The following is a 9913-nucleotide window of genomic DNA, read 5'->3' as shown; positions in this document are numbered from 1 at the left end:
GCCCTGCTGGAGAACCACGCTGCTCCACCACCACCACGTCGTCGTGCTACTGCTGGAGTTGTCTTCCCCAACCTCTCCCTCCTCCTTGCTGGATCAAGGCGCGGGAGACGTCACCGGGTTGCACCTGTGTTGAACGCGGAGGCACCGTTGTTCGGCGCTTAGATTGGAATCGACCGTGATCTGAATCGCTGCGTGTATGACTCCACCAACCACGTTCTTGTAACGCTTCCGCTTAGCGATCTACAAGGGTATGAAGATGCACTCCCTCTCTCTGTTGCTAGTATCTCCTAGATTGATCTTGGTGACACGTAGGAATTTTTTTGAATTATCGCTACGTTCCCCAACAGGTTGTTGGTCACTGCACCGCTAACCCGTTATCTGAAAATGTCATAAAGTAAATCAAGTGGAGGATGTTGGTCGCTGCATGATATGTTCATTTTGCATCATTATTTCCTACTGTAATTTACCATATTTCAATGTTATATTTCACATTCTGATGCAATTCTAATGCCTTTTCTCTCTTAAAATGCAAGATCCATCAAGAGAGGGTGATTACTGGCAGCTGGCACCTGAAAAAGCTATAGTAGAGATGGAGCTCAAAATGCAGCGAGAATTTTTTGAGAATTATTTTGGAATGTGTAAAAAATATTGTAGAAAAAATGGACCAGAGTGGGGCCACCAGGCTCCCACATGGGCAGGGGCGTGGCTTGTGGAGCCTTGGTGATTAGTCCCTTTAGTGATCCAATAAACGAGCAAAATTGATTCTTGCCTTTTTCCCCCAAAGGTGAACCTGAGTTATCGAACACACGAGAGGACAGTACCATTAAAGTCAAGGGTTTCTAACAAACTTTTGCAAGAGAATTAATCCTAGCTTTTGACTTGATCAAAATCAAGTTGATACTAATAACACTTATAATAAAAATAGGCATGGGTACGACTTGTTCTTATGACCATGTATTTGTGATGGGGCCATTATGATCTTAATTTGTGCCCAGGAAGTCATCCATCGAGATGTGCTTGCAATGTATCAAAGTGGGGGATGTGTCCAAATTACATCTTGACCGACATGCGTCCTGTATCAAGGGTCAATTGTCCAACCGAAGGCCCTATCCATGGCGCGGGGTTTCCCCACTAATTAAGATATAAACCAGACAAGAGCATTGGGTGTTTAATGACTACACCTCTTGTATGCCCAGAGATAGGATCCGTGTTACTATACTAAGCCTTTCTATCACTGGTGTTCAAAATAACGCATCACAGTCTCCCTACCATTAGCCTCTTCGTGGCTCATTATCCATGATCTTGGTGTTGGAAATATTATCATATTTCCTTGTTCTTGATAAGTGTTTATTATCCATGCTATAATTGAATTAACCAGAGACTCAAATACATGTGTGGATACATAAACAAACATTGTGTCCCTAGTGAGCCTCTTACTAGTATGGCTCGTTCATTAGAGATGGTTAATGTTTCTTAACCATAGACATGAGTTGTCATTTAATAACGAGATCACATCATTAGAAGAATGATGTGATGGACAGACCCAATCGTAAGCTTAGCATATGATCGTGTCACTAATTCAAATTACTATTGCTTTCTTAATGTCAAGTATCTATTCCTTAGGCCGTGATATAATGCCACTCGCTCATACCAGAAGAATGCTTTGTGGGTATCAACCGTCACTTTGTTAGTGGGTGATCATAAACGGGCTCTTCATGTATCTCGGAAGGTACTAGTTGGGTTGCATGGATCAAGACTATGATTTGTCACTCCATGTGACGGAGAGATATCTCTAGGCCCTCTCGGTAATACGACATCCTAAGTAGCTTGCAAGCATGTGACTATTGTGTTTAGTCACGGGGATATTCTTTTATGGAATGAGTAAAGAGAACTTTCCAGTGAACGAGATTGAACTAGGTATGGTGATACCGACAATCGAATATCGGGCAAGTAAAATATCACGAGACAAAGGGAATGGAATACGAGATTGTCTCAATCCTCGACATTATGGTTCAAACTGAGAAAGATCTTCGTTGAATATGTGGGAGTCATTATCGGCATCTAGGTCCAGCTAACTAGAGCTATAAATGTATGAAAGCTCAACAAAATAAACTAGTGGGTGTGCATCCAACTTGCTTGCTCACGAAGACCTAGGGCACTTGAGGAGGCCCGTTGTTGGAATATACAAGCCAAGTTCTATAATGAAAAATTCCCACTAGTATATGAAAGTGACAAAACAAGAGACTCTCTAACATGAAGATTAAGGTGCTACTTTGAAGGAGAAGTGTGGCAAAGGATAGTAACATTGTCCCTTCTCTCTTTTTCTCTCATTATTTTTTGGGCCTTCTCCTTTTTATGGCCTTTTTTTATTCCTCACTTGGTACAATGCTCTAGAAAATGATGATCATCACACTTCTATTTATTTACAACTCAATGATTACAACTCGGTACTAGAACAAAAGATGACTCTATATGAATGCCTCCGGCGGTGTACCGGGATATGCAATGGACCAAGTGTGACATGTATGAAAGAATTATGAATGGTGGCTTTGCTATGAATACTATGTCAACTACATGATCATGCTAAGCAATATGATAATAATGAATGTGTCATGATGAACGGAATGATGGAAAGTTGCATGGCAATATATCTCAGAATGGCTATGGAAATGCCATAATAGGTAGGTATGGTGGCTGTTTTGAGGAAGATATAAGGAGGTTTATGTGTGAAAGATCGTATCATATCACGGGGTTTGGATGCACCGGCGAAGTTTGCGCCAACTCTCAATGTGAGAAAGGGCAATGCACGGTACCGAAGAGGCTAGCAAGGATGGAAGGGTGAGAGTGCGTATAATCCATGGACTCAACATTAGTCATAAAGAACTTACATACTTATTGCAAAAATCTACAAGTCATCAAAAACCTCAGTACTACGCGCATGCTCCTAGGGGGATAGATTGGTAGGAAAAGACCATCGCTCGTCCCCGACCGCCACTCATAAGGAAGACAATCAAATAACACCTCATGTTTCAAATTTGTTGCATAATATTTACCATACGTGCATGCTACGGGACTTGCAAACTTCAACAGAAGTATTTCTCAATTTCACAACTACTCAACTAGCACGACTTTGATATTATTACCTCCATACCTCAAAACAATCATCAAGCATCAAACTTCTCTTAGTATTCAAAACACTCTTAAGAAAATTTTACTATCTTTGAATACCTAGCATATTAGGATTTTAAGAAAATTACCATGCTATTAAGACTCTCAAAATAATCTAAGTGAAGCATGAGAGATCAATAGTTTCTATAAAACAAATCCACCGCCGTGCTCTAAAAGATATAAGTGAAGTACTAGAGCAAAATTATATAACTCAAAAGATATAAGCAAAGCACATAGAGTATTCTAAAAAATTCCAAATCATGTATGGCTCTCTCAAAAGGTGTGTAAAGCAAGGATGATTGTGGTAAACTAACAAGCAAAGACTCAAATCATACAAGACGCTCCAAGCAAAACACATATCATGTGGCGAATAAAAATATAGCTCCAAGTAAAGTTACCGATAGAAGTAGACGAAAGAGGGGATGCCTTCCGGGGCATCCCCAAGCTTTGGCTTTTAGGTGTCCTTAGATTATCTTGGCGGTGCCATGGGCATCCCCAAGCTTAGGATCTTGCCACTCCTTGTTCCATAATCCATCAAATCTTTACCCAAAACTTGAAAACTTCACAATACAAAACTTAAAGTAGAAAATCTCGTGAGCTCCGTTAGCGAAAGAAAACAAAAGACCACTTCAAGGTACTGTAATGAACTCATTATTTATTTATATTGGTGTTATACCTACTGTATTCCAACTTCTCTATGGTTTATAAACTATTTTACTAGCCATAGATTCATCAAAATAAGCAAACAACACACGAAAAACAGAATCTGTCAAAAACAGAACAGTCTGTACTAATCTGTAGCTAGCGCGACATCAGGAACCGAAAAAATTCTAAAATAAATTTCTGGACGTGAGGAATTTATCTATTAATCATATAAAAAAATAATTAACTAAATATCACTTTCCAAATAAAAATGGCAGCAGTTCTTGTGAGCGCTAAAGTTTCTGTTTTTTACAGCAAGTTCAACAAGACTTTCCCCCATCTTCCCAACGGTTCTACTTGGCACAAACACTAATTAAAAAAAACACAACCAAAACAGAGGCTATATAAATTATTTATTACTAAACAGGATCAAAAAGCAAGGAATAAAAATAAAATTGGGTTGCCTCCCAACAAGCGCTATCGTTTAACGCCCCTAGCTAGGCATAACAAGCAATAATAGATCTAGGTATTGCCATCTTTGGTAGGCAATCCATAAGTGGCTTGCATAATAGATTGATAAGGTAATTTAATTTTCTTTCTAGGAAAGTGTTCCATGCCTTTCCTTAACAGAAATTGGAATCTAATATTTCCTTCCTTCATATCAATAATTGCACCAATCGTTCTAAGGAAAGGTCTACCAAGAATAATAGGACATGAAGGATTGCAATCTATGTCAAGAACAATAAAATATATGGGCACATAATTCCTATTTGCAACAATAAGAACATCATTAATTCTTCCCATAGGTTTCTTAATAGTGGAATCCGCAAGGTGCAAGTTTAGAGAGCAATCATCAAAATCACGGAAACCTAACAAATCACACAAAGTCTTTGGAATCGTGGAAACACTAGCACCCAAATCAAATAAAGCATAGCATTCATGATCTTTAATTTTAGTTTTAATAGTTGGTTCCCACTCATCATAAAGTTTTCTAGGGATAGAAACTTCCAATTCAAGTTTTTCTTCATAAGATTGCATCAAGGCATCAACGATATGTTTAGTAAACGCTTTATTTTGACTATAAGCATGAGGAGAATTTAGCACGGATTGCAACAAGGAAATACAATCAATCAAAGAGCAATTTTCATAGTTAAATTCCTTGAAATCCATAATAGTGGGTTTAGCAACATCTAGGGTTTTAATTTCCTCAATCCCACTTTTATCAATTTTAGCATCAAGATCAAAAAAATCCAAATTCTTGGAACGCCTTCTAGGTAAAGGTGGATCATATTCAGTCCCATCATTATCAAGATTCATATTGCAAAACAAAGATTTAATAGGGGACACATCAATAACTTTTAGATCTTCATCTTTATTTTCATAGGAACTAGAAGAACACACTCTTATAAAGGCATCTTTCTTAGCACGCATCCTAGCGGTTCTTTCTTTGCACTCATCAATGGAAATTCTCATGGCTTTGAGAGACTCATTGATATCATGCTTAGGTGGAATAGATCTAAGTTTCAAAGAATCAACATCCAGAGCAATTCTATCAACGTTCCTAGCCAAATCATCAATCTTAAGCAATTATTCTTCAATCATGTCATTTAAATTCTTTTGCAAAGTAATAAATTCTTTAATATTAGATTCAAAATCAGAGGGCATATTTTTATAATTTCCATAAGAATTGTTGTAGGAATTACCATAATTATTAGTGGGATTACTAGGATAAGGCCTAGGATTAAAATTTCCTCTATACGCGTTGTTACCAAAATTGTTCCTACCAACAAAATTCACATCCATAGATTCATTATTATTCTCAATCAAAGTAGACAAGGGCATATCATTAGGATCAGAAGAAACACTCTTATTAGCAAATAATTTCATAAGTTCATCCATCTTTCCACTCAAAACATTAATTTCTTCTATCGCATGCACCTTTTTATTAGTAGATCTTTCAGTATGCCATTGAGAATAATTAACCATAATATTATCTAGGAGTTTAGTAGCTTCTCCTAATGTGATTTCCATAAAAGTGCCTCCCGCGGCCGAATCTAAAAGATTTCTAGAAGAAAAATTCAATCTGGCATAAATTTTTTGTATAATCATCCACAAATTTAAACCATGAGTAGGGCAATTATGTATCATTAATTTCATTCTCTCCCAAGCTTGTGCGACATGTTCATGATCAAGTTGCTTAAAGTTCATAATATCGTTTCTAAGAGAGATGATCTTAGCTGGAGAAAAATACTTAGAGATAAAAACATATTTGCACTTATTCCATGAATCAATACTATTTTTAGGCAAATACGAAAACCAAGCTTTAGCACGATCTCTAAGTGAAAAAGGAAATAGCTTCAATTTAACAATATCATTATCCACATCTTTCTTCTTTTGCATGTCACAAAAATCAATGAAGCTATTTAGATGGGTAGCGGCATCTTCACTAGGAAGGCTACAAAACGGATCTTTCATGACAAGATTCAGCAAAGCAGTATTAATTTCACAAGATTCAGCATCGGTAAGAGGAGCAATCAGAGTGCTAATAAAATCATTGTTGTTGGTATTTGTGAAGTCACACAATTTAGTATTATCTTGAGCCATCGTGACAAGAAAGCAAACTAACACACAAGCAAACAAAAAGCAAGCGGGCAAAAAGAGGAAAATAGAGAAAGAGAGGGAGGATAGAGAGAGAGAGGGAAAATAAAACGGCAAGGGTGAAGTGGGGGAGAGGAAAACGAGAGGCAAATGGCAAATAATGTAATGCGGGAGATACGGGTATGTGATGGGTACTTGGTATGTTGACTTTTGCGAAGACCTCCCCGGCAACGGCGCCAGAAATCCTTCTTGCTACCTCTTGAGCACTGCGTCGGTTTTCCCCGAAGTGGAAGGGATGATGCAGCAAAGTAGCGTAAGTATTTCCCTCGGTTTTTGAGAACCAAGGTATCAATCCAGTCGGAGGCTACGCGCGAGTCCCTCGTACCTGCAAAAAACAAATAAATCCTCGCAACCAACGCAAATAGGGGTTGTCAATCTCTATAAGGCCACTTACGAGAGTGAGATCTGATAGATATGATAAAGATAATATTTTTGGTATTTTTGTGATAAAGATGCAAAGTAAAATAAAGGCAAAGTAAATAACAAAGGAAATAACTAAGTAGTAGGAGATTAATATCATAAATATAGACCCGGGGGGCATAGGTTTCACTAGTGGCTTCTCTCGAGAGCATAAGTATTCTACGGTGGGTGAACAAATTACTGTTGAGCAGTTGACAGAATTGAGCATAGTTATGAGAATATCTAGGCATGATCATGTATATAGGCATCACGTACGAGACAAGTAGACCGACTCCTGCCTGCATCTACTACTATTACTCCACTCATCGACCGCTATCCAGCATGCATCTAGAGTATTATGTTAAAAACAGAGTAATGCCTTAAGCAAGATGACATGATGTAGAGGGATAGACTCATGCAATATGAAGAAAACCCCATCTTGTTATCCTCGATGGCAACAATACAATACGTGCCTTGCTGCCCCTACTGTCACTGGGAAAGGACACCGCAAGATTGAACCCAAAGCTAAGCACTTCTCCCATTGCAAGAAAGATCAATCTAGTAGGCCAAACCAAACTGATAATTCAAAGAGACTTGCAAAGATAACCAATCATACATAAAAGAATTCAGAGAAGATTTAAATATTGTTCATAGATAGACTTGATCATAAACCTACAATTCATCGGTCTCAACAAACACACCACAAAAAGAAGATTACATTGAATAGATCTCCACAAGAGAGGGGGAGAACATTGTATTGAGATCCAAAAAGAGAGAAGAAGCCATCTAGCTACTAACTATGGACCCGTAGGTCTGAGGTAAACTACTCACACTTCATCGGAGGGGCTATGGTGTTGATGTAGAAGCCCTCCGTGATCGATGCCCCCTCCGGCGGAGCTCCGGAACAGGCCCCAAGATGGGATCTCGTGGATACAGAAAGTTGCGGTAGTGGAATTAGGGTTTTGGCTCTGTGTCTAATCGTTTGGGGGTACGTAGGTATATATAGGAGGAAGGAGTACGTCGGTGGAGCAACAGGGGGCCCACGAGGGTGGAGGGCGCGCCTGGGGGGTAGGCGCGCCCCCCTACCTCGTGGCCTCCTGTTTCTTTTCTTGACGTAGGGTCCAAGTCTCCCGGGTCTTGTTCGTTGAGAAAATCACGTTCTCGAAGGTTTCATTCCGTTTGGACTCCGTTTGATATTCCTTTTCTTCGAAACCCTAAAACAGGCAAAAAACAGCAATTCTGGGCTGGGCCTCCGGTTAATAGGTTAGTCCCAAAAAATAATATAAAAGTGGATAATAAAGCCCAATAATGTCCAAAACAGTAGATAATATAGCATGGAGCAATCAAAAATTATAGATACGTTGGAGACGTATCAGTTAGCAGCAGTAGCGAAGGAATCGCTCGATCGTGTTCAGTTAACAACCATCGATTGATCGCAAGGGTTCAGTAACGCGTAGCCTGCAGTGCAATCACTCGGGTTCAGTTAGAGCCCAACGCCTCGCTCGGGTTCAGTTAGAGCCAACGCCTCGCACACACGCACGTACGTGTACAAGAGAAACACGCATCGCTCGGCCCCCGACCTCCCACCGTAACCAGGAACTCCCCGAAATTTTCCTCCCCCTCGCTTCTACCATGGTTTTTTCCATCATGGACGGCCCAAAGAATGTCATGCAGCTGCGTCTCCGGCCTGCCCAGGACGAAAAGCCCATTTTCTGTCATGATTTTTTTTGTCATAGAAGTAGGAGCCCACCACATCTATGATGATACCGGGTTTTGTCACAATTATCGTCATAGAAGTGTCATATGTATGATAGAAAAAAATTCGTTCAACCCAAAATGTCACAGATGTGTCTTTTTTTTAGTGACGATCTGTCCCCTAATTCCTTCCTCAACATATCAACATTTATTGTCGTGTGTGAGGCTTTCCTCCGCATTTCGCCTCACTTCGGTTTATGGCTGAAGGTTTTTAATGTGAAGCCCAAGGTGGTGGGCGGCGAGCACGCCGAGTGCGGGGGCACTATGGTGAGCAAGATGCCCAACGTCATATGGCCAACAGGAGCTTTTAATAATTCTGTCAAGGAGTGGCAACAGCAGTGGTTTTACATCACTGAGCCGTGCGGCAAGGAATGGGCCGCCTCTCCCGAGTTTCGATGCAGCGCCCCTCTACAGCTTACATCCTGGGTCAAGAAAGGCCTGGACTGGTCCTCGTCCGACGAACTGTCGGTGCTTCACACACGCATTAAAGATATGGGAGATAAGAACATTGAACTTGTCAACGTAGTCCAGGTGATGTTAGTCCGCCGGATACTGCCTTGTCAACACCGGACTTGCAATCTATGGGATTTTGATCCGGCCAAGCACCAAACTTTGTGAAGGTTCTTCGGCTCCTTGCACGAGGACATTTGGAAGGTGCTTTTCAAGTCTAGCAAATCATGGCCGGACTCCGCCGAAGACCGCAGGTACCAACTGTACCGCCCTGCAAGTTCAGTGAGTTTATCAAACTTTTCTATCCGCATGACCCAAAGGAAGCGCTTAACGCATGTTTATTCAACTCCCCCAGAGCTGGACGAAGAAGGTGGAGTGGATCCATTGTCCGGCCCCGCTGCCCGAAGATCCGGCCATCCCACTTCTGACGAAGATGCTGGTCCCGGCGCCCTATAAGGTGCCGAAGAAGATGGCCGAAAAGGAGGCCAAAAAGACCCGGGGTGGCCTTCGTCATCGCGGCACTTCGTACATAATAACCAAAGGCTCTGATGCCTGTTCCGCCTCCAAAGAGGATAAAAAGGAGGAGGAAGATGAATCCCCTATGGGGGAAGGAGGAAGAGGACAGCCTCCGCACCCTTGGAGGCCGAACTACCCAAAAGGGGAAGGGCTTCTCTTCCGGAGGAGTCCACTATCGCCGTCGACAGCGACCTGGCATGGGATCCCAGGGCCCAGCCCCTGGTCAACTCGTAAGTATATAAAATCCGAGTACGTTTAAGTGTCGGGACTCATCGTGGCTTAGTATTTTAACCTTAAGCCATATTTTTTGGTAGTCCGATGAGGT

The sequence above is a fragment of the Triticum aestivum genome, chromosome 6A (genome assembly GCF_018294505.1).
Source record: "Triticum aestivum cultivar Chinese Spring chromosome 6A, IWGSC CS RefSeq v2.1, whole genome shotgun sequence".
In the NCBI taxonomy this organism is placed as follows: Eukaryota; Viridiplantae; Streptophyta; class Magnoliopsida; order Poales; family Poaceae; genus Triticum; species Triticum aestivum.
This window is presented reverse-complemented; position numbering follows the sequence as displayed.